Source organism: Ciconia boyciana, chromosome 5 (assembly GCF_034638445.1).
Source record: "Ciconia boyciana chromosome 5, ASM3463844v1, whole genome shotgun sequence".
Lineage (NCBI taxonomy): Eukaryota > Metazoa > Chordata > Aves > Ciconiiformes > Ciconiidae > Ciconia > Ciconia boyciana.
The window spans coordinates 63,582,669-63,608,787 of NC_132938.1; positions in this window are offsets into that span (position 1 = coordinate 63,582,669).

The window sequence follows — 26,119 nt, forward strand, 5'->3', positions numbered from 1 at the left end:
GAAGACACAGTCCAAGAGATTACCACGGACAGATAAAACAGCAAGGGGCTAGTTCTGCTCTCCAGTGTGTTGGAGTAAAACCAGAACAATTCCACCAAAGTCAATAGTGTTTTTCTAGATTTGAAACAGCAATGCTTAGAGGAGAACTTGACCACAACTTCCCAAACTGCAGTGTAATATTCCCAAAGTACAGAATTTCTGACATTGAAATTCTGACGAGGACAAAAGTGTGGAAAAAAAAAACCAAAACAGAAAAAGAAAATATTATACCAGAGTGGGTCTGCATCGGGTCTAGGAAGGGTGGATGTTGCTTCCAGATCTTTATATACATCTAGTAGTAGAAGAGGCACAACTAAGACAAACAAGCTGGGTTTGAAAGTATACCTATTTACATGTTTTTGGTGATGAGTACTGATGGTAAATAACATTGAAAGACAAGTTATATGAATGTAACCAACCTTCCCTGCCCATATTACATGCAATGCTCACTTAAAACTGCATCTGTTGAAATAACCTCACTATTGTGTTGCCAACTCTTATCATATAGAATCATAGAATCATAGAATGCTTTGGATTGGAAGGGACCTTTACAGGTCATCTAGTCCAACCCCCCCGCAAAAGCAGGGACATCTTTAATTAGATCAGGTTGCTCAGAGCCCCATCCCACCTGACCTTGAATGTTTCCAGGGATGGGGCCTTCACTACCTCTCTGGGCAACCTGTTCCAGTGCCTCACCACCCTCATTGTAAAAAATTTATTTCTTAAATCCAGTCTAAATCTGCCCTCCCTTAGTTTAAAACCGTTGCTCCTTGTCCTGTCACAACAGGCCTTGCTAAAAAGCCTCTCCCCGTCTTTCCTATAGGCCCTCTTTAAGTACTGGAAGGCTGCTATAAGGTGTCCCCACAGCCTCCTCTTCTCCAGGCTGAACAACCCCAACTCTCTCAGCCTGTCCTCGTAGGAGAGGCACTCCAGCCCTCAGATCATTTTCATGGCCCTCCTCTGGACCTGCTCCAACAGCTCCATGTCCTTCTTGTGCTGAGGGCTCCAGAGCTGGACGCAGTACTCCAAGGTGAGGTCTCACCAGAGCAGAGTAGAGGGGCAGAATCACTTACCTCGACCTGCTGGCCATGCTTCTTTTGATGCAGCCCAGGATACAGTTGGCCTTCTGGGCTGCGAGCACACATTCTTGGCTCATGTCCAGCTTTTCATCCATCAGTTCCCCCAAGTCCTTTTACGCAGGGCTGCTCTTGATCACATCATCCCCCAGCCTGTATTGAAACCAAGGATTGCCCCGAACCAGGTGTAGGACCCTGCACTTGGCCTTGTTGAACCTCATGAGGTTCACACAGGCCCACTTCTCCAGCTTGTCCAGGTCCCTCTGGATGACATCCCGTCCTTCTGGAGTGTCAACTGCACCACTCAGCTTGGCGTCATCTGCAAACTTGCTGAGGGTGCAATCAATCTCACTGTCAATGTCATTGATTAAAATACTGAACAGCACTGGTCCCAGTACGGACTCCTGAGGGATACCACTCGTCACTGATCTGCATCTGGACATTGAGCCGTTGACCGCTACCCTCTGGATGCGACCATCCAACCAATTCCTTATCCACTGAACAGTCCACCCATCAAATCCATATGTCTCCAATTTAGAGAGAAGGATATTGTGGGGGACTGTGTCAAAGGCTTTACAGAAGTTCAGATAGGTGACATGCATTGCTTTTCCCTTGTCCACTGATGTGGTAACTCTGTCGTAGAAAGCCACTAGGTTGGTCAGGCAGGACTTGCCCTTGGTAAAGCCATGTTGGCTGTCTTGAATCACCTCCCTGTCCTCCATGTGCTCACCATGTGCTCGCCATATCACCGTACTTCTCATGATGCTTAGATATTATACAAGCACTGCATCTGTCAAGGAGATGCTACATAAGAATCTCAACTTTCATCAAAATACAAAAGTTCCTAGTACTGCTACCCTTTAGGAAGATGGAGAAAAGCTTGAAACATGATCACAGTTCATTACAAACACCTAGAAAACAAAGAACTAATAAAGAAATACCCTAATACAGTGATAACTTTTTAATACTCTGGTAGGATTTTTTAAACTAATCTATGCTAATGAATTTAGGTAGGGAGAGATTGTACTTTCTAATAATACTTGTTACTGATGGTACTAAGCCCAACACAGTTTAAAGCATAACCCATTTTTCTAGTCCGGGTGTGCTTCCACCCATCATGAGAAGGAAGTATACTTGTTTTTCCAGAGAGTAGATAGTCTGAGATGATTAGTTTTATAGTAGATGGACTTCCCTGAAAAAGTACTGTTCTGAATGAATTAATGTCATAATGAAGAAATGAGTCATTTTCTGACACTAAATTAAAACAAGGTCTGAATTTATGAGCTGTGCAGTGACACTCAGGGTGACATGCTCCTTTAAAAACAATTTCTGTTTCTTTTTAATGGAAAAATACAAAACTGGCATAAGCCACCAAACACTGAGAATTTAAGATCTATGGTCCTAAATATGCTAGGTCCTAAAAGGACTCAATGGAATTCCAAGCAAACTTCCTTATACTGCTTTGAAAGTTTTAGCAGAGAAACATCTTACTGAAAAGAGCACAGGAGTTTAATGAAGGTAAACAAACATATATTTGCTACCTTTCTACTCTGATTTCAGAGCAGTTCATAAATTTCATTTACATACTATAAGCCAAGAAATACAAAAATTAAAAAAAATTAGAAAAACAAAAACATTTTTTGATAAATTTTGTTTTCCATTATTTTCTCCACTAACTGCTAAAAGACATACTGAAAAATTCTCACCTTAATATTCAAAGCTGTTTGAATATCTTTGGAGTTGGGATGGCAAACCAGCTTTTTAAAATATTCAGTTGTTTTCTTTGTTAATCACTTCTGCTATGTGATTTCACATACTATTCCTTGATTGTGTGGCTTATGTGAATAATGAGCATGACGCAAGTGGAAATTTCACAAACCCGACTTCAAAGCAAACTTTTTTTGGTGAATATTTAAGCATAGCAACCTCAATACTTTATATATACCATTACTGTATTTATGTCAGTAAAATTCCACTCTTGCACATTTACAGAACATGATCATGAAAAAGACCTTTCATTATGAATCTAATTAAACATTTGTGGACAAATGTACCTGCTATTAAACAACATCCTTGCCTGCTTCTCAGTTGGAAGGGCTCCACATAAATGACGGAAAATTAAATGTCATATATATTTTTCCTCCCCAAGAGAAGATGATGGAAAGGTGACCAGTATGCATCTGTAAGAAGAGAGAATCAGGTCAGTCACTTTTTTCTGCCTTATGTATGAAGTTGCTTTGTTTCATAACACTTTTTATATAGAACTCCACGCAACTATGCTCCAGATCAGCTTCCCAAGTTTATCATCTTCAAAGCACTCAATCCAGTTCAGGATAGAACCCATACATAAATACACTTGTATAAGATGCCTGGGAGCATATATGTGATGATCAGAGACATTCCATGGAAAACAGTTTGAAATATAAAATCATAAAATCTTCTTTTTATCTTAAGGTTAGAAGGAGTTATCATGCTATTTTTATCTAAAATTAAAAGGGGCAGGGGGGAATGCACCAATCTATCCACCTGTCATCTATACATTTTGAAAGCACCTAAATTGTTGCAAAGTTGAAAAGCTGATAAATGCTAGGATTTCAGGCACTCTCTAAAATGCTGGAATTCTGCTATCCTGTAGCTTTATTTTTCTGAATATGCTTACTTTTAGATGCACCTTTGTATAATCCTTTTTATACAGGTTTTGACTATTTTATAATAACTATTATTTCCCTTTGACAAAGTCAAGATGAATGACTGCAGAAAAGGACTTTTCAACCACTCACTCCAAAGAAAAGAAAGTGCACATTAGAGATGAAACATCCATCTCAGGATAGAATGACCAAGTATAAAAATGACTATATGGCTCTGTGAGGCCATTTCTAGCCCCTTTGCTTTGACTCTATGCATAACTTGAGAACCCCTTTAATGTCGAGCACTGAAGAATGTGTTACCATTAACGAGGGATAACTAGGGAGTTTTGCTCCACTTTGGTGTTCATTCACTTAAAGATCAAATTCTGTTCTGTTATACCATTAGAAAGAAAGGTATTGAAACTAAACAACAGCCACAGATTAAATTCTGTATTGGTGATGGTGTACACTCTGCAAAACTTCTTAATTTGGTGTTTCAAAAGGGCAGAGCTTGGCTTATAATCAAAGTTTGCTACAGTACCACTGAGTTTCTCCTCTTATACAATCTGGTATCTTCAAATGGTGTGTATCTCAGAACCTCGGAAAAAATCAAGGCTCAGTTTAAGGGGAAGATGTAGCACACACCCCTTTGCTGCTGTCTCCTGGAAAGTGAAAACTAAACATAGTTGGCATTGTGGACACAGAGTATGGCAAAGAAAAATAAAGGTATTTAATTGTAAAAGCAACTTGAAAAGGTCTTCACAGTGATGAAAGTAAGTTAGTATTAGCTGGCAAAACTCCACTGAATGGTGATTTACACCTGTAAAAAACCCTACTCCTATGATCCAGAGGAAAGCAGCCTGCAGTATGTCAGTCTGGCCTTCACCTCGTTGAGAACAATTGGCTGAAAGCGAGCCACATTGCAACTGTGCTGCAGTAATTTGTGTGAAAGGTTGATTTTTTTCTCAAAATTTCAGATTTCTCAGGGAAATCTTAAGGAAAAGAGTACTGCTGCACTTTCTCATTTGCATGCTTATCAAGAAAAAAAAATCTAAACATACCTACCCTTTACATCTGAGATGAAAACACCTGAATATTGTGTTGATATCTTGTTTTCCTAATTTTCAAACAAGTTGAAAAACACTGGAAGGTATCACCTGTCCCATTCATCACCAATAAACAGGTAAATAATTATAAAAGTAAAAATATTCAGTTAAAGGGTGTATCTTGTAAACCCAAATCACCTCCCACAACCTTGCAGATGGCAAAAATTTCAAAATACACCCCCTCTGGAGTGTCATAAAGTCAAGGGTTTTTCTCTATAAATTCCACAGTGAGGTTCCTGAATATAAATGTCTGTGCCATACTACACTTTGAAAATCAAAAGGCTGCAGTCCTTAAAAGATTAAGTTACACCTAACAGAGGATATTGAATAAGATTGCTCTTATCGTTAGTCTACTAGAAGCTTCTCCTTTTTAGTTATTTGAGGCTGCTGTAGAGTTTCCAGTTTGCTGGTGACACTGGGAGAAAGTTTGATGATGGACAGAGTCAGAAACTGGAGAGTCATCACACTACAGGCACCTAAATAGTTAATGAAGAGATTTCTAAAGATGCTCAGATAGCATTTAAGTAGCTAAATGAAAAGGCTGGGCACAGCATGCAAGACCTTTTCACATCTGAAAACTTTATTTACTTGTCTAAGTAGGATCTGGGCTTTTTTGAATACCTATGCAGGGTATAGCTTAATTTTTTAAAGCCTGGATATCTAATGCAATTGTCTGTTGGATTTCAGATTTTCACAGCTGAGATTTTTTTCACATGCCTTGACCGCTGCCCATATCCCTAGGTCCATCTACTTGTCTCACAGGTGGTGTAAGTGGTCCAGCAGGCTTCTTTTCTTAAAAGTTCCTCCAACAGCCCCTGCGAAATGACGCACCGAAGCAGTGTTATATACACTACCTCTCCTCCCACCTCTAAAAAAATATGTATCTGGTACATCCAGGACTGGGACTTAGAGCTTTCACACACACACTGACACTTTAATATTTAGGTCAAACCCCCCAATCAACTTTAAAACAAGCTACCTACATTTACATTTTATCTACCCTTTGTAAATAAAGGAGTTAGTGCCACTCCAACAGCAAGAGACAGTCAGCTGTTTCTCACAAAAACCTGCCAGCCTGACAGATAAAGCTAATAGGGGAAAAAAAAAATACTTTCATCTCAATTTTTCAAAATTCAAACTTGCCTTCAAAACAAAGATATTTAACTACAAACAAATAAATAAAGAGTATGGTAATGTTATCCTCCTTAAGATGTAAAGTTTGTCAATAATAGGGAAAACAAATATAATATAATTGCTAGAAGTTAGGCAAAGGGAGATGAACCAGGGCCATGGAGGTGTGTCCTCACTGAATCTTTACAGAGGATAAATGATGTAATTTGTTTTGCTATACTTACAGCCACTGATGAGACCACTATCCATTGTCATCCCATGCAGCTCTGATGAAGGTATGTGCCCAACTGTCCTAAAAAGTGTTTTTTCCTCATCCATCCCCACTCTTTTCATTTTGGATGGTGTGGGCTTCTGAAGTATTACAGTAGTATTCAGAAGCATGGGTTGAATCTGTGTCCTCATGTGCAGTTATATAACTGTTCAAATTTCCATTGGCAAAAGTTTCTCTGCAGTTTCACTAGCTAAGCAATAGAGGTACTTGGAAAAATAAAGTTTTGTTTCTATTGAAAAACAAAGGAGAAGAAAATAAAGAAACAACAGAAACATCAAACAAATGTGGAAATAGTATTTTGCTGAAAACAGGAAAATTTAATCATCATCAAGAAATGGTTTTGTGACTCTCAAATTGACTAAAAGTGCCTTTTTAAAGTAATGATAAAATTTCACTTGCGACTGAATCTCCCTCTCAGAAAATTGAGAGGCCTCCTCTAAAGCCCAGGGCAGGTCACCACATGAACCAGAAACAGAGCATAAGCCTTCTGAGACCAGACTTACATGCTAGACTGTGTGACCCTCACTCACTGTTGTGTTTCCATGACTGAAACCTACCCAGCAATGTCAATGGGATAATTTATTAATGAAAATGTCACTTCAGCTTCTTGCAGCTCCCTAATAAAAATGCTGCGAACACTGGAATCCCATCTTATTTGCTGTCTGGCTCAATCCATATGGTCATTATGCAACTTCCACGTATGGCCCCTGACTATTACTTTTTGCAGGTGACAAAATGATGAACAAATGTGAAATTGTCTAATAATTGTTCCATGTTGATTTCATGGTACTGAAACTGTAAACGACATAGATGAGCCTCCTATTATAATAAGGCTAGCTGGGCTTGGCAAATGAGTGATTCATAACCGTACATATCACCTAGCGAAATGGGTCTGTGATCTAATAGTGTTTTTCCCGTGCTAGACACAGGCACATATAACTCTAAATATATCTGATGTGGGTCTGACATTTCATTTCATCATGCTGCTATGTTGTGCCACGTAATGCGCTGCAACGGAAGGATGCACTGGAGTGACAAGCTGCCAGGTCTAATAAAAATGTATGGAAATAGATGTGTTTTCAGCTAAGGAGGCAAACTGTTAGCTCATCCAGAGGTGTGCAAGCAGAAGGCAGCGCTGCAAATAAACTGCAGACAAGCCTACTTCACCCTCCCTCTTCTGGGCTTGTTTTCCTCCACCTCACCTCACATCAGTCACTTTGCTCATGGTTCCCACACCGCCATCTGGTCAGATCACCATTGGTTTCAGAGTGTTCCTAAAGACAGTTTCTCTCTCCTGTTGGTCCTAACAAGCTAAAAACTTGCCCCCATTGAAAATGGGGCCCCTTTTCTCTTAGGTTGTATTAGTTGGCATTCAGAGTGGAAGGTCAGGAAAGACATAGAAGGAAGGCTGGCAGAAAAGAGTGCAGCAGGGAGATACATAAACTACAATGAGGTAAAAAGCAGAATACAAGGAGTAGGAAACAGTAAAGGGAGGAAAAATCTGAGAAGCAAATGAGAAAAAGGAGATGAAAAACATGAAAAGAAGAGGTAAACGGGGCAGTACCTACATGCCTCAAGAGAGCAAGCCAAGAGGACTATAGGAGAGAGGAAGCACCTCGTTCCCAGTGCTTCAAATACAGACAAGCAGTTGTTCTTCCCACAGCTGGAGTGAAGACCTTCCCTTTTGTGTAAAATTATACCTATGTAACGTTTAATCTCAATGCCCAGAGTAGCCTGAATGGTTTCTCCAAAACAATGTGCCTTACATACTAGTGCACTGCCCACACCAACCACTCCATCTACCTTGTTAAATCTTGTGATGAACTTTGGGGTCAGATTCATAGTATGTAAGGAAGTAGCTAGTAGGCATGGCTAAGGAAACAGATGGTATGTGCTCTCAGTAATGGCAATTACCAACAGAACTTATTTTGTGTGGATCCATTTGCATTCACGGCATCACGAGAGAAGGTTAGAATAATATACCCTACGTTACAGATAGGGAATTTGAGGCAGTGAATGGTAAAGTGGACTTGCAAAAGTTCATTTACCTTTTTGGGGCAGAGCTTGGGTCTATCTGCCATTCCCCAGTTCAGATCCCAGGTCCTGTGTTTTGTAAGTTTAGTGATGACAAACAGAGAAAAAAATACTCATATTCAGAATTAAGTCTTGCTTGCAAATTAATTGAAGCTTGCTCAATTGCTTTCTTGCCAAAAACAGTCCAATCATCCCCTTTCCAAACTATTCCTTGGTTTCAGTAGCATTGTGGCCAGACTGAGAAGGGTGTCAGCTAGAGAGAGCTATGCTAGCAAGGCTTGGAGAGGTTGTCTCAGTCTGAAAGAGTCATTTTCTTGCTTCTATGTGGAAAATGAAACAAATCTATTTTAAATGCCATGCAAGTACAGCAATTGCATGTTAACGTGGTACTGCCACATCTAAACATATAACATGTTACTTATGGGAAGAAGTAATTTCAAAAGTAAATAACAGGAACCTGTGTGGTGGTGCTGCAAGGCCTTGACACAGCAGGACACCAGGACCTGTGTATTGAAATCAGTACCATTGTGGCTAAAACAGAATGATCATGAAGTGCATTTGCATGGTATATAGCATCATTTACATTTTGCTTCCATCTTCCTTTTGTGAAGAGAAATCAAGTTGGATGTTGGTATTTAAATGCTATTGTGCTACACGTGGTCTCTGTAGGAAGGTCTCCTCCTGACTGTGGCTTTCCACCTCCTGTCCTCAGGCCTGCACCTCTCCCCCTACATGTGATTGCTGAGATATGTAACAATCCTTTCACACATTTCCCTTCTTTGACTTCAGTGGCAGTTATTAGTTCTTTTAACCTTTGACCATTTGTGCAAGTCTTCAGATTGACAACAGTGAAAATTGTACTGCTTTGTATCGTTACACACAGTCAGATTTTTTTTCTGCAATGTATTTTATATAAAAATGACAGTTCACCAAAAGTAAAGTGCTTTGTGAAAATTATTTTTTGAAATGAAAATTAAAAAAAAGTTTAGATAGGTAAAAACATTTTATTTTGACCTTTGTGGAACAAAACATTCTAATTGTCTATTTTGAAATTACTTTTCATTTAATTATTTTCTTTACTTCATATTTATAAAACAATATAAAGAAAAGCCTCAAAAATGAAAGAAAATATATTGATTTTTCAACCCTAAATGCATTACTTGAGGGACATTTCAGTTAACAGAATATTTACATGAAAAGCTTTTGTTCTGCTGCAGAAGACAAGGCATTTTGAAATTATGAAACTCAGCTAAAGACATGGCTCCCATATGGTTTTGATGGATAGGCAAAAATACATGTTGTAGCAGTAGGACACTTTTGCCAAGCACTTTCACCAAGAGACTTTCACCAAGCACTTTCACCAAGTGCTCTATCACTCTTTTAGCTAAAAACTGATGGCTATTTAACACTGAATTTACCAACAGCAAAACAGTTCATTCTGTGTCTCACAATTAATTGACCATCCTCTGCAAGTATACCAGGTTTAAGAACTTGAGAGTTTTAAACACTTAAGTTATAAGTCTGATGGTTTCTGTGAGCTGAGAAACAGTCTATGATGAACAGCTGATTTCACAATGGCTGCCACACAGCAATGCAATCATAGTTCCTTTCAGACATTAATGAAATAGGAAAAATTCCAACAAATGCTTACATGCTCAAGCATATTATTATTATTCTATGAAATGTTCATCTTCCTCTAGGTTTTGAAAAACAATTGTTCCTCCAGTCTCATACAAACTATGAAGAGAAATGCACATGGGTAAACTTCTTTTAGATATCATCTATGCCAAAATTTGACACACATGTTGACAGGCTTGAAAATCTTACACAGCAAGGCATGGAGAATATCAGATTGCTATTCTAGCTAGAAACAAAACTAAGAAAACGAAGCATCCTGTTTTTTAAAAGACATCACTGATTAGCCCCACAGATACAAAAATCTGAGCATATGCATAATCCTGTAACACAGATGACATGTAATATTCTCTACCTTCATCTTGGATGCTGGGGTTTAGATATTTGGATATAAGTCACATTTGAGGAGCAGTGGACTGTGCTATGGAGGGTGACAAACCTACATACCAAAGAATTATATTTAAAAAAAAAAAGACTAGTAACTTGGTGCATCCAAAGATGTCTTACATTTAGAGGTATAGAGAGCAAGTATTGAGAAAGAGCAACCTCATTTATAGCATCTGAAGTTGAGAATTCAGAAATCAGTGTATGCAAAATTGTTATTCTGTTCAGAAAAGGCGTGAAAATTTGCTCATATTTCAAAGAACAACACAAAACTTAATTCATGAGGAAGAAGAATTCTTATGAAATTAACAAAAGCAGAGAGAAAGGCCCATGGACTGTTGGAATACAGAATGCAAGCAACAACTACCTATATTCAAGATGAAATGTTGATATGTGTCAGCTTGAGACAAGTATTGAAAAGGTAAGCATTCTCTGAATTTCTGAGTGATGAGGGAAATGGTTGGGGATTTATGCTTTCTAATCCATGTCACTGGACCTTCACAATGTTTTCACTGCAATTAAATACTTTTTTTTTTTTTTTAATCAAGTTGAAAGCACCAGCAAACTAGGAAAAAAGTTGAGAGCAGAAAGAGCTGTTTTATATTGTCACAGTAACTGAAGTTTAACAGCAACCAGATTTGCCAGAAATTTGTGAAATGTTGCCCTGAGCAAATTTACATTAAACAAATTTCTAATTTGTTGTATAATTATAATCAGTTAAATAATGCCATTCAAATACCATGAATAATGCAATCCTCATTCATATTCACCACGGACTTTACTCATAATCATTCTCATCAGTCTGGACAGTTTGCTTTTCGGGGCAGACAAGTAGGGATTTATCCAACATTTTTTTGAAGTCTTTTACCTTCTGGAATTCAGGGCAAGGAAAGATCATGAGAGTCCATGTTATCATGGAAGAGTGTAGCAGAAGCCTAGGCAACAGAGTTCATAATTCATAACCACAGCCTATTATTTAGGATAAAGTTTTCCTCTCTAAAGCAAAGATAACAAGAAGTGCATTTAGCCATGAAGAAGGCAGACAGCCTGCATAAAGAGTCCTCTTGGTCCAATTTCCCAGTAGGAAAAGAAACAGAATAAAATTCTGGTCCAAATGAATCCAGTGACTGTTGAGTTAAATAGCACTAGGATTAATCCCCATAACCTCAATTTCTGTTCATAACATAGAAAGCCAGTTCCCACCAAGCCAGAGACATCTAGCTATTCCAATCCTGCTGTTTACTGTCCTGCCATCACTCTCCTATCAGTAGATCAGCTTTTTTCACCTTTATGGGCCTCTGCCTGTAGTGAGATAATTTCATTTCCTTCTGCTAGCTGAATCCTAACTTCCAAATAGCAATTTGTGTATGACTGACAAACCTGTAACATAATATTCTGCCAAACAGAGGCACATTAAGTGTTTTTGTCATAAAAATATGTGTGCACGTTTTCTGGGTGCATTGCCCAGGTATAAGAAAACTCAGACACACTTTCTTCCTCACAGATAACAGTGCCAGGCTTTACTGGGTAAAAGAAAAGGAGAAAGAGAAGTAAGGGAGCCTCTAACTTAGCTAGATGCATGGGCTCTCAGTTTAGTACTTACGGAGAGACATGGCCACTTTCTTTCCACCCACCCATTAGATGTAAGGTGAGATTGCAAAGGGCTGAAAGTCTGATCTTAAGGCTGGAATTTAGTCAGGTGACCACTGCACATGCGCAAACAGTCTGGAAACCCCATGTTATTCAAGAGGCGTTACAAGCTCAGAGGTACAACCATCCTCTGGGGTGACTCTTGTGTGACTGAGGCGTGGTGATTGACACACAAAGAGATGGAGTGCACTGGGCTATGGCAAATCCTGGACCACAGGCAAAAGAATCAAGAATACTGAGGAATGATATTGTGTCTAAGTAAACCAGAGGTATAGAGAAAGACTATTATCTTCAACTGCTTGCCTGGGAGTAAGTTTACCCACAGAAGAGAAAAACAAAAACCTAAGAGTGACTGCCATATCTCACACCTTACCCTTGCAGCAAGAATTGCTGTGGGCTGAGATAAAAATCATGTTGCTTTTATACAGCATTTTTCACCCTGATGATCTCTCCCTAGTGTCTCACATTTCAACAGCTGTCATTCATGTTAGCCGAGCTCAGTTTTCCCAGTTTTCGCTTACTTTTCTTTCTTTTTTTTTTCCCCTTTGGAAAGCGAGTGACATGAAAAACAAACAGAAACCATCACCAATAAAAGAAAAAGTCACAGCAAACTAATGAAATTCTGGGGAAAATCAGTTACAGAATCCAGCATTTGAAGGAGTTTGCATGTCTTTTTTGTGTGCTGCCCATCAGTGTTTTTTGTTGCACAGACTCCCTATTTGGTTTTGAAAAGAATGAGAGGTTATAGCAATGCAGCCGAATCACTTTGTACTCTGCAGTACAAGGATCATGTACCTACCCTTCAAATCTCATCTCTTTATGTAGAAATACGGTGTCCCTTCTGCTCTTGCTAGTCTACATCATGATTAAGTTTTGAAAGGGAGAAAAGAAGAACATCTTCTTCCACTAGGTCCCTCTAGTAAAAATTAGAGGCATATAAAAAGCTCCTCAAAGCTTTTTAATTTAACTAATTAACCCTCTGTAGACATCAAAGACATTACCTATAATTCAGTCACCATAATTAACAGCCAGTTCTTAATGAATGCTCTGTACCCTCTACAGTGGGAAAAGCTGGACATAGAGCATTTCAAAGAAATCTCTGCATCTGCTTACAGATTTTCAAAATATTTGTATTTGTTCCTTGTTTGCAACTTATATTAATATTCCTTGTCTACATTTCATTTATAGAAAATCAATGGCACTCAGCACATTATGATCAACATTGTAGCAATTTCCTTTTAGCTTGCAATATATTACTTAATCATCCTTTCTATTAATAATCCTTGTACACATACCATTATTCAATATTTGAAACTAAAACTGTACATGGAGTATAGTGCCTTACTTCAGCTTGCAACTTGTACAAAAACAAAGCTTTTAAAAAAAATCAATCGGCTCTTTCAGAATCCATTAAAAAGTAGCATTTAATAGAAAACCTTCAATTTAAGCCTTAGTGGGGCAGTATTATCTTTCTTCACATTAAACTTTGGAAGGGCAAACCTGTAAAATAAAACTCCCTTTTGTTTTCCTTTTCTGTTCTTCAGCATCTATAAATGGAAGAAAAATATCCCCTTTATGGTAACTCTTTGAAAAGCAAAGCTTAATTAGCATTTTTGTTCTAGTGAAAGAGGACAAACTTACCTCTATCTTACATTACATGTGTTTTAAGTGTATGATCAGGAGAAAGATAATTTCTTATCTTTAGGAAGTAAAGAGTAGGGAAAGCTAGTTAGCTGTTCTCTTATCTTCAAGGGGCTGTCCTCTTTATACAACTGCTATCCAAGTTCTGCCCTTGAAAGACAGATACCTATGAATCTGTACATCAAAATTTCCTTAACTTATTTCACATTGTGTGAAACTTATCATTAATTGCATTGCTTTATAGCTTTTCATTCAAAACAAAAACACTTAAGGGCTTTTAAAGTTTCTATTTCCCAATATGTCTGCTTAATTTTATTATAATACCTAATGAAAGCACGGAGCAATGTGATAAAATACAGCATGACAATGGAGGACAATGGAGGCCCAGACATGAGACGGATCTCTTGTGACATACTGCTTCCAATATACTCAGCACTGGTAAGGCTAAAATACTGACACCAGCTTTTAGCACGATAGTTCCATAAAGATATGAAAAAAATGGAAAGAACAAAGTACAAATGTATATAAATGTGGGATGAGACTGAAAGACTTGGGGCTCTGAATCACATTTCCCTTCATGAATGTTAGTGGCTATTTATCAAACATATATAAAATTATACATGTTCCTTTTCCTGGTTAAGTAAAGGTGGCCTGTCCACCTGGGTAAAGACCAGTAATTAGTGTCTTTAGGCAGTGCTGATGACGCATCATGACCCTGAGTCCCACATTTCCCTGCATACTATTACCACCTTATTACAAGCTTTTGTCACCCTTGGCAGCGTAAAGGCACCTACAGCTCTACACCTACACTTGGGGTCCCGGCTCTCACCTTAGATAGTTAAATAGAACAAACAGTTTATTAAAAGCCCATAAAATAATACAATTACAAGTCATTCATTCATTCAGATCTTACAATAGTTCTTGTTTTACTAACAAACATATGTACAATGTCAACTGAAGAAAACAACGCTTGTATGAAGACTCAACACTACACATCAGCCAGGTCTAAAGAGCACAGTGAGTTACCAGCAGGCAGCAGGTTTAATGGTTTGGGTTCGGGCTTCAAGAGAGGTGGAACACAGGAGGAATGGTGTCTCCAAAGACACTGAGGGTCTGTGCTTCAGTTTGGGTGCTCACTTCTACTCTTTGAGGCTACCACTTCATTCCTACTAAACTGTTGCTTGGAGTCTCTTGAGTCACTTTACTACTGGATGCTTGGGGAAAGCAGGGCTGAAGAACTGCAAAGAACTTAACCAATCTCATGGGCAGGTGAACAACCCCAAGGGATCTTTTGCAGGAAGATCTGTCTCACTAAAGGGTAAAACAACATGCCAGAAAGCCAACCCATCAAATTCCTGGGAAGGGGGGAAGGTGGAGGGAACAAAGTAGCCATCAGATTAAGCCTAGCTTTGTGGGCTGATGTTCCTCCATTAACTTGACACCTTCACCTCCCTCCATCAAGAGATTTCTGCTTTAGATATCGGTAATTCTAAACTATGACCTTTGAAGCTTTTGAAACAAATAATCACCCAGTGTGTAAGAGGGGCACTTTAAGAGAAGATCTCCTTACATTCTCCAGCAGGATACATCTCCTTTGCTCTTCTCTTTTATCCTAGCAACTACAATAAATACTATCCTTCTTTTGCTGCCCTTATTACTTTGAAAAACAAGGAAGCCTAACTGCCTCTGAAAGAAGTGCTGAAAGTTATATTTAATTTAAATTTAAATACATTTGTTGAAATGTGTCACTCTGATCTGATTCCCACTTGATTTAGATTACACACAGGTAAGAAATTGTTATTTTTTCATGCTCTGCTACAGTTTTAAAGGGGAAAGAAAGCATCTTTCAGCATATTTTTTTTTCCTGCAACATTTGAAGAACATATTTTTGTGGCAGCTGGATATAACCTGTGTCTCAGCCCTTACTGAACCTAGCCTTCCAAAATCCAGAACTGGTTAAAATTACATTAGATCTTCTCACACGTGTGAATCACAGCACAAATGGGTTAATTTGAAACAGGCTGACACCCCTACGATATTACATGTGCCAGTGGCCTTCCAACATCTATGATAATAAGTACCCAGCAACTCTTGTCTTATTTCACTGTCGCAGTCCCTCATCCTATCTCGTGTTGGCTTCTTGCTGCTTCAGGAGAAGGAATTGACAAGTGATGGAATATACGGGGTGGGGAAATAATAATCACAGAGTAGTTGAGGTTGAAGGGGATATCTGGAGGTCATCTTGTCCAACTCCCCTGCCCAAGCAGGGCCACCTAGATCCAGTTGCCCAGGACCGTGTCCAAACAGCTTTTGAATATCTTGGAGGGTGGAGACTTCACAACCTCTCTGATCAACCTGTGCCAGTGCTTGGTCACCCCCACAGTGAAAAAGTGTTTCCTGATGTTCAGGAAGAACCTCCTGTGTTTCAGTTTGTGCCCATTGCTTCTAATCTTGTCACTGGGCACCACTGAAAAGAGCCTGGCTCCATTTTCTTTAAACCCTTCCATCACGTATTTGTACACATTGATAAAATCCCCTCCAAAACGTTCCCTTCTCCAGGCTGAACACTCCCAGCTGCCTCAGCCTTTCCTCCTATGCGAGATGCTCCAGTCCCTTCACCATTTTTCATTCAGCTCCAGTCCAGAGCTTCACTTGACTCTCTCTCTCCATATGTCCATGTCTCTCTTGTACCAGGGAGCCCAGAACTGGACGCAGTACTTGAGGTGTGGCCTTAACAGTGGTGAGGGTAAAGATCATATAGTAGGGGGGAAGGAAAGCATAGTATCTGAGCTTTTTAATGCCTAAATTAGATTAAAAGGAAGGACTCTTTTCACCAAAACTTTTTCAAGTTTCTATTTAAAACCAAGGGACTTTTTTTTCATTTGTCTGGCTTTTAACAATTAGAAGAAAGCTGTTGTTTTTTTTCCAGTGAAAAGAAGAACTTTTTCATCAAACACTCCTCCTAAGCGCCTTCTTTTCACCAAACACTCCTTCCTAAGCTCCACACTGAAAGAAAAAATTCTTATTCCTTAAAAACAACTTTTTGAGTAGTTGAAGCAAAGCCTTTTTCCAAGACGTTCACTCAAGGTACCAAGAACTTCTGCAAGCCAGCCACTGTGCTTGTGTAAATCTACCCTGTGCCATTGGTGTCAAGGGAATGAAGCTGGCTCATGCCAGCTGGGAAGTTGGCACGCTTTTGTTTGCTGGCATCTGCATGATTGCTGTCCAAATTCACTGGCAAAAGGAGACAAAGAGCACAGCAGAAAGCGAGGATATTTAGCCCAGCTGGCTTAATGTGTCCTTGCCGTCAGCTTCAGTCATCAGAACAGCATAACTTGTGCTGACATGGGAAATGCGCTTCCATCCCATCATTACACAGGCTAGCAGTGATCATAGTCTCAAACTCACTGGTATTTCAGAGCTGCCATTTTTGGCTTGATAGGTGCAATTGAAGGAAACAAGATGACTTCTCTTTTTGTATTGATAAATTTTCAAACCTAGGGCACAACGATTTAGCCACAGAATTTCTGCACAGTGATGAAAATTGTGACACCTCATCTCTTTATCAGTAGCACCGCTTCAAAATATGCTCCTTGTATATATATTCCCAGTCATGACTTTCCCTTCTGTTCTCCTTCAGGTCGTTCAGTAAATTTTCAGACATTTTGTTCTGACCCCATAACTGTATGTCAGTCAGTGGACTGTATAACACATGAAGTATGCTTTATTCCTCCAAGAATACAGTCAATGCAGGAGCCGAAGTGAAATCCTTGTTTTCCAGCTTAACCTGACCCATGGCAGCAAACTGCAGAAGCAAGCACTTCTAGGAGGGTTGCTTTTGTTTGTTTTGCAACTGAGCCACAGAGAAAGTAAATCATCCCACAAGATACCGTGTGCTTGTGAGTCTCAGTGTGTTGACCTGTTTTCCCTTATCCCTTCTTCCTGAGCTAATACCACTTGATGAAGATGGATCTACCACATACCATGCTCCATGAAAAAGAAGATGAAAATGTTTTCAAGTAGAGAAACCTTATTTGAGGCTAAGTTTCTCTAGGAGTTTGTATTAGGTCCCAGCCCTAGTGTTCACAATGAAGTTATGGCAGGAGTAGCCTGACCTTACTAATGATCACTTAACAGTGGTTTGCAGTGGTTCATTTTTGTAACCAAAACGGCGGTTAATAACGAACATCAAAACCAGGTATGGATAAATGATCCAAAGAATAATTCCATATTGCTCCCATCTATTTCTTCCTCCTCTGATGAACAACCATGGCAAAAAAAAGCTCTTTCATTCTCCTCACTTCCCAGCATCAATACACTCTCCAAAATAAAAATTTAGCAAATCACCCATTTGCCTCCACAAATCATGTTTTAAAAAGAAAGAAGTTTTCCTTTATCATTGCTTTCAGAGTTTTGTGCCTTGAAGGAGCACTTAGACTAAGCTTTAAAAGCTTTTTCTTTACAACAAAATTAGAAATCTGCTTAATTTAAAAATCAAATAAAAATGAATACCATTTGCAAGGAATCACCTGATCCCCAAATTCTGGACTTCAAGGTGGTGTGGTAGGGGGAAATAACCTGTTAGCGTAAGACACATGCAAATTACCAAAACCTCTTAAGAAGCATCACTAGATCAGGAAAGGAAGAAGTTCTCTCATATGCAAGAGCCTATTCACAAACATGGAAAATAAAACTGCAAAGTACACAAAGTGGCTCCAGCCTGTGATTGTCAAGGTGAATTTGGCATACTGATCTGTGCCTGGGCTCTCTCAAGCAATCAGGATTTTCTTGGGACAACACAGGAACTGGTACAGAACACCCTTGTCACTGTGGGCAGGGGAATGGGACTGGTCTGAAGGTGCAGTTGCACAGAGTTTTTGATCAATATTCAGGTCAAGTGGGTGGTGAGATGGACACAGCGTGTCTGAGATGGACAGCGTGGCTCTCCCAGGGGTGCTTGTGGGGCACTCAAGAAATTTGGGACATTACAATGCCACTGTTGGAAAAACTGCTGGCAGTGAGGGAAGAGCATTGTGTGGATGTTCTAAAACTGGGTGATTTCTTCTTCTCACTAATTTGGGCTTAGTTCAAGAACTGATGTGGGCTGTTTCATTTTGGCACTAAGCTATATTTTTCAGACTTTGGTTCAAAAAGGATGCCTTTTTCATTATAAAGCTACTTTTTTTTTTTTTGGAGGTGTTGAAAATCTTTTTGTTTGGGTCAAACAGAACTTTCCAGATAGCAACATATTTTCTTTTGTCATTGTTCTCTCTCTTCAGTCCAAGACTCAAAAAAATAGCTATTTCAGTCCAAGTAAAACTAATTCCTCCCTCCTAGGTTGTTTTTTGTTTGTTTGGTTTTTTATTTGGCCACCAAACCAAAAAGAAAAGAAAGAAAAAAATCCACTGTTCACTGAGCTTGTCTCTGCATTTCTGCACTTCCACCTTCCCTTCATGGCCCCAATACATTTACCACATCATCCTGTCTCCTGCATGGACTCTGTGTCAGCTGTAGCATGTGAATGGTATATGTGTTTATCTTTTTCCCCAAGGTCAAGAATAAAAAGGTGGTTTCAAAGGCAGGTTTACAATGTTATTGTCCTTTGTGAAAAACAGAGTCGCTTAATCTCCCTAATAGTGACTCTAATTAAGGATGCAAATATTCAATTAATCTGGAATACACACTGGGCTTCACAATTGAGCGAAATAATGTGAATTAAGTAATTGGCCTGGGACAACAATTTATACTCTCTCCATTTCACAAAAGCATTACTTTGCTAAGAGTTATGTTTTACTCACACACTTGGGTGCCAAAGCCCTTGGGATCTGGGATATCTAATTACATCAAGTCCACTCCCCAGCAGCATGCACAATGGTGACAACTCACAGGACACTTTTTCTATATTCCCAGCATTGTTAGCACACTACTCTGCCTCTGCTGTCCTGGGAAAGAGGTGTATGGAAAGACATGGTTTTGAGAAATGTATATTTATGAAGTGCTTGGAAGCTTGTATCTCAAAGCAATTCTTTTGCTGAGTAAGACTGATAAATTATCATTACTCTTCCAACACTTTGTAGTAAAGAAATTCCACAATGTGCCATGATGGAGAGAAGCAAATCAAGGAGCAACCTTTTAATGGTGGGAAAATGCATAGCACCATGCAACAGGCCCAGACCTATTGGCTGGGACTCAGGAGATCTGAATTTGTGCTCCATTTCTGCCCTAGATGTTGTGTGAGCTGTTGGATGAATCTCCTATATATCTTGCAACTCTGTCGTCCCGCAGTGATGGGTAGAGCACTTCGCTTTCCCTCCCTAGCTGTCTCGTCCCATTCGGTGGGTTGCGAGATGGATGAATCTTTTTGATTCCCCGAGGGTTTGTGTACTGACAAAGGCCGATCTCTGCTTGGCAGAGCTGCGTGGTCAGTAGAGTCACGACAATGACTCAGGGGAACAGTCTGGCCAGAAACTTTATTAACTGGCGAATTCGACAAACGGACAAACTTAACGAACTGGCAAGCTCAACGAACGAACAGAGGCGATTTGGCAATGGAGCTATTTTCCTGGCAACCCGTCACAATTTATCCCAAACTTACATATATTGGAAGAGTAGAGGAAGAGAGAAGCGAGAAAATGAAAGGAAAAGAGAGGAGGAAAGAGAAAGAAAAAGTAGCCCCACCCTTGGATCCCGCGATGACGATGACAGACATGGCAATCCTCCAGTGGTGGGCGTGCGCGTGGTTCCCTGGAGGGGGTGTCTTTTATAGGCTAATCCCCACCTCCAGGTACGCCCCTTCAGGACTTACATGGTTCTTGTTCTAGAAAGTTCTCAATCTTCTGCACAGGCGCTGGGGCAGGGGGGTGGTCGCAAGGGGTCTCTCGGGTGGTCGCAAGCCCCTTCCTCAGATAAACTCCATGTGACCTCTGGCCATTTGTTTAGAAAAATTCATGAATGGATGAGAATCTACAGCTGCAGATGTAAACCTAAGATTGTCAAGATATTTGAACCAGGCATCACATGCTATCCCATGAATTACACTGCAAAGCCTAAACCCTTATTACCATTTTAAAAAGGCTTAAAATACATATTATAAGAAATTCATACATGGTCAGGTCCGTTGGAACCCAGAACCGCGCGTCCTCCGATGTGCTCTCCACGTCCCACTCTCGCTCTCCCCCACCCCGTGCTCACCGATCTGCCGTCGCCATGCAAATAGCGCCTCAAGTCGCCACAATGTTTGAGACATTAACTCTTTCAGTCTCTCATAGTAGCTCATAGATGCTAATGATAGGCTTTCTACCCATCATCTGTGTGTTGTCCAGGGGTCATAGTGGAGGCAACTCATTCTAGGTGTAATACAAAAACAACCTGGCAACGGGAACAGCTCCTTCAACTCACCTCTATCCTGGCCCCTACCATGGAGAAAGGCCTTGCAAAATATTCCTCTCTCATGGGAAGGGATTTTTGTATGCGTCTACTATTTTAGGAGCCTTTTTCCAAACAAAACAGGCAGGCATCTTCAACTGGGATACCAGGTTAAACTCTCAAAGTACCCCACGTCACTGCTTACTGATACGAGTTAAATGGAATGTCTCGTCTCACAGCAGCTGCTCAGATGAGGCGGTTTCTTTTTCCAGACAAATGAAGGAAATATCTGGGGAGTTCTCAGCCAAAGGAACATTCTTCCTGTCTGGAGTACAAAACCAAAAAGCTGTCTATAATGCTCAGGAGCAAGCACATTCAAATGATTGGTAATTGCTAAATATCAAGTTCCAGGGCTTCTATCACTACCGTAATGTCCTTCCATCTCCAGTGAACTGTGAAGCCTTTATATTTATAAATGATAATGTTGCATGAAAGCAGTCAGGTGATGTGTGCACTCATTTTCTCTTGACAACAAGATACAGATTCAGCATGCCAGGCTCTGCATCAGAAATCAACTCCCACAACTCCCATCGACTCCACACCAGGAGAAAGAAAGCACAATCCACAGCACATTTATGTAAACACAGTAAAACCAGTACAGAAATGTATCACACTCTGGATCCAAAAGATAATAAGATCTTAAAGGATAAAATTCACCTGTGGAGAGGACCAGCATAAAGTCCATGCAACATGAATGTCACAGTTTGTCTGAAAATTCACAATCGATATTAATCTGCATTTTCTTCCAGGAACAAATGATTCCTGTTTGTTTCTCAAATAAGACAACTCTTTCCCTGTACTGTGTAATATCACTCTCTTAGCTAAATAAATCACAGAGAGATAGGAGGTTTTTTTCTTCTAAGGCGTTCACTAAAGGCCTCCATGTGGTAGAGAATGGCATCTGATGAGGAGGACAGCAGTCCCTTTCAACTGAACACTTAACTGAACAGATCATGCACAATTTCCCTTCTGAGATTCATCAAAGTCAATACCATCACATTGACATACAGCACCTTAGGATGTGACCCATTTGTTTAGAAAAATTCATGAATGGATGAGAATCTACAGCTGCAGATGTAAACCTAAGATTGTCAAGATATTTGAACCAGGCATCACATGCTATCCCATGAATTACACTGCAAATCCTAAACCCTTATTACCATTTTAAAAAGGCTTAAAATACATATTATAAGAAATTCATATTATTTAAGAAATACCAATATTATGGTCCCAATCAAGTGACTAAAAAATGTATCTTATTCTTTTAAAGACATGTTTTCAAAAGTACTTTCTTCTTAATATTAGTCTTTTAGTTCATTTTTTCCCATTTAAATTATTTTCCCCGTCTTACTAGGAATAAGGTAGGAAATGTTGATTCTTTTCCAAACAGATAAATATAAGGGATCTGTGGGACAGTGAGTGGCTCAGAACCATGAAATGGGCAGTATTACAAACACAAACCAGTACCCTACAAGGGCAGAAAAATAGAAGGGGAGATATTTTTCCTAGTTGGACAAATAATATTCTTTCATGAAGACTGTTTTACAAATGTCCTTGATAAAAACGGCACTTTTTGTTTACATATATTTATTGGCTTCCTTTTTTTCAATAATACAAAATGAAAATCTATTTCAAAACCACCTTAGCTGCAGAACTAAGTTCAACTTTAATAAAACCTGTCATAGGATTAGGGTTCAACTCGGTAACCTTGTCACAGTATGGCCTGCACCTTCTTATTTTATGTCTCAAAGCTGGCCTAGGCATTGCTTGTAAATTATTTATGCTGTAGTTCCTTATATCTTTCCAAACATGTTCTTCATAACTCCTCTTGGCCCCTAAAAAGCCCTAGCTAAGCCAGATGCTTGGCACTTTTGAAGAAATACTCTTAACAATAAGCAAATAGTGTATAAAAAAAGCTGAGGGGAAATCCATTTCAATAATAAAACTTATTTGATTTTCAAGTTCCTGAGATATTATTAAAAAGACGGAGCAGAACAAATAGGCAAGGAAACATGAAAAATATGTTGACAGAGTTCTAATAAACATTCAGCAAGAAATTTAAAGTTAAGGCGATGCTCACATTATGCCTTTTGTAACGGTATCCATTAAGGATTCCCTGGGCAGGTTTTCATTTCATCTTGAAAGCTAAAGATTACTATAATCTTAATTCAATATGTGCTCTCTCTGGTTGTAATATCTACTTAGAATGTAAAAAGTCTTACATGTTTACTGCCCTTTTTATTTAGCATTGCATCAAACAATCCAACAAAAAACACAAAAGTACTCTTAAACAACATCAAGCTTGCAAAATCAAGCACTCATGAGGCAAAAATGTCAGAACTTATTTTACCCCCATTATGTATTAGGCTATAGGAGGATAATGGCAACTCCCAGGTTCATCTGACTGCTTTCCCTAAGACTGCCTCTCCAGTTCCTGTAGAGAGTCATCTCAGGAAGTGGCAGGACTGATGTAATTGTTTATTTTGGGTCATCTGTAATTGCATTTCAGAAAAGATGCTCTCTTCATTTGCCACAAAAGCAGCCTAAGAAGACTACCTAGCTACCTTAGCCAACTAAGGTAATTCTTTGACGTAAGTCCACATGGATACTCTCCATTTCAGAAGCAGCGGCATACAGCTATGAAGTTCACTTCTCTGAGAAAAATTTTCAGAAGTTCTGGTTGTTGTCTTCACTTTGGCCCCATTTGGGTACCTGCCATGCATTATGCAAGAAAAGCAAAGTTATCATCACAAGCTGTATCTAAACCAGAAAGTTTTATTGATTCAGCTTTTACCACATTCACAACTCTATTTTTTTCTAAAGCAAACCCTAAGTTTGAGAGGAACCCTCATTACTACTGATTTTTGCAGAAATATTTTTAAACTTAGAATTTACTTATTTTCATTTGCCTCCTTGTTTCACCCGTAATTATTACCCTTAAGGTTCAGTCCCAGTGAGAACAGCTAGACCGGTTACTCATGCTTCATATCTTTAACTGTCCTTTTAAGTCGTCCTAGACTCCCCAGACAACTGAGAAGAGAAGCTTAATTCAGCTACTTTCAATTGCCCCTGCAAACAACTCTGCCTCCATGGCTGATAGAGGAAGACAGTTCCCAGTCTTTGGACCCCAGTGAAGTGCTAGTGTTAAGCACAGGGAATACCCTTCAGACTTGATATGGAAACAAGCTTTTCTAGTATGAAAGGCATAATTTTGGTCCTGAAATCCTAGGTAGCAGATTCTTTACAGAGGATTTGAGGGAATTTTAGTTCACCAGCTACATTCCCTTTTTTTTCAACTGTTTATAGGTAATGCACGTGTTCTAGTCTCATAGAAATCAGGTATGCACATGCAATATGGATATGAAGCTGCTAAAAATGTTTCAGACTGAAACTGTATGTAATATTCTTCCAGTCTTCAAGAACAGGGGAGAAAAATGCTGAAATGTTCAGAATTTAATAACAAAAGGAGAACTTATTTTATTTCCCAGCTTTCCCTGAATTCTCAGTATGTCTGAGATGGTGGCCTGGGATGCATTATCTGATATTTTAATAACACATGCATTCTGCAGGCTAGTGCTCACTCTATTGTTTAGCTTGATTATTCCTGGCATTTAACTCTAAGGCTCACCTTCTTCATAGGAACAAATTAATACCTTCCCTATTTGAAAGCTAGGAACTGTTATCTAAAAATATATGGAAGTCATTAAACAAGGTGTTCTTTTTTTAAGTTGCAACTAGTTTGCTATACAAAGTCTCCCCCGGAGAGGGAGGGGGAAAGAGGAGGTGACATGCACTGTATCTGTACAACAAACCACCACTTTCTGCCCAAAGAGTGCCTGTGAGTGCATGCTCCTGACTTTTGATTGAACTGTCATTTTTATACATTCCCCCAAACTGATCACCTTCTCTCTGCATATTCTGCGAGTTCTTCACTGGTAGACATCTGCAGGTAGGTCTACAAAGATGCACAACTTTGTAGTGTGCCTTGACAAAAGGAGCAAAAGCAGGAGTCCCCAGTGTTTCAGTATTGCCAGAAACTTTGTAGGTCACTGTTGACATCAACTGGCTGACAGAAGCAAGGACAAGAGGAGAGATTTCACCCAAAACTTCCAGGAATGCTGTCAGTAAGTCCATGTACACAGACTCTGTCATGCATCAAACTGTATGGAAACTAGCTTGTGCTCAAGCAGAGTTCTAAGAAAAGCATTAGGACATGCCAATAGGGAAAGCTTTGGGGCCCCAAAATACTCCTGCCTGCACTGCAGATGTATGCAGTCAAAAGTACTTATTACTGGAATGCAGCCGTTGCCTTAGCTGGGTCTGTAGGTCCCCTGTATTCCCAGCACATGCCCATACCTCAGCCTTGGTAGTATCCTTGCACCAAGCTCACCTTACCTGTGGATTTCTGAGAATATCATGTTCTCCGTACTGGGGGTGAAGGCTGTGCTGTGAAAGTCATGGAGGTTGTGACTAATCATAGCTCACTATCTTCTGAGCTGCAGGAGAAAGGAAAAGGTCAGTGGACATGGGGTTTTACTTCAAATATTCTGAATAAGGTTGGAGAGGCAACTCTCTAGCTATTAAATTATTTTTGTCTCTGAACATGTCTTTTCTCCTCTCTAATTTCTTGTTTAAATATTAATAATTCTAAAGCAGCGTGCAGTCTGTACTCTGTATACAAATCAGGAATACTTTAAAATGCAAACATCAGCATTTTAACAAGCCAAACAAGGGACAGCAGGCTATTTCTGTATAGGATTTCTAGGTAAGCTATCCTCAAAGGACCATCTAATCATTAAAACAAAGAGGTTTGAAAATTGAAATTAATATTGCACTTCAGCGTGTCAGAGAAAAGTCTTTCTTGGAATCATATATTTCTCCTAGCTCAAATACCCTCACTCACTTTCCTATGAGTGTAACAATTTGGCTTTAACTTATTATTTGTGTGGATGTCAGGTAGAAGGGAGTACTGAATTACTCATGCTTTGGTAATCACTGGAGGATTTTGCTTTCATGTTTTCGAGTAACGGGGAGCTTCAGGTGAAGTATAATAAAGGTCAGAAAATCCAAAGGAAAAAAATGAGACAGGAATAGTCACAC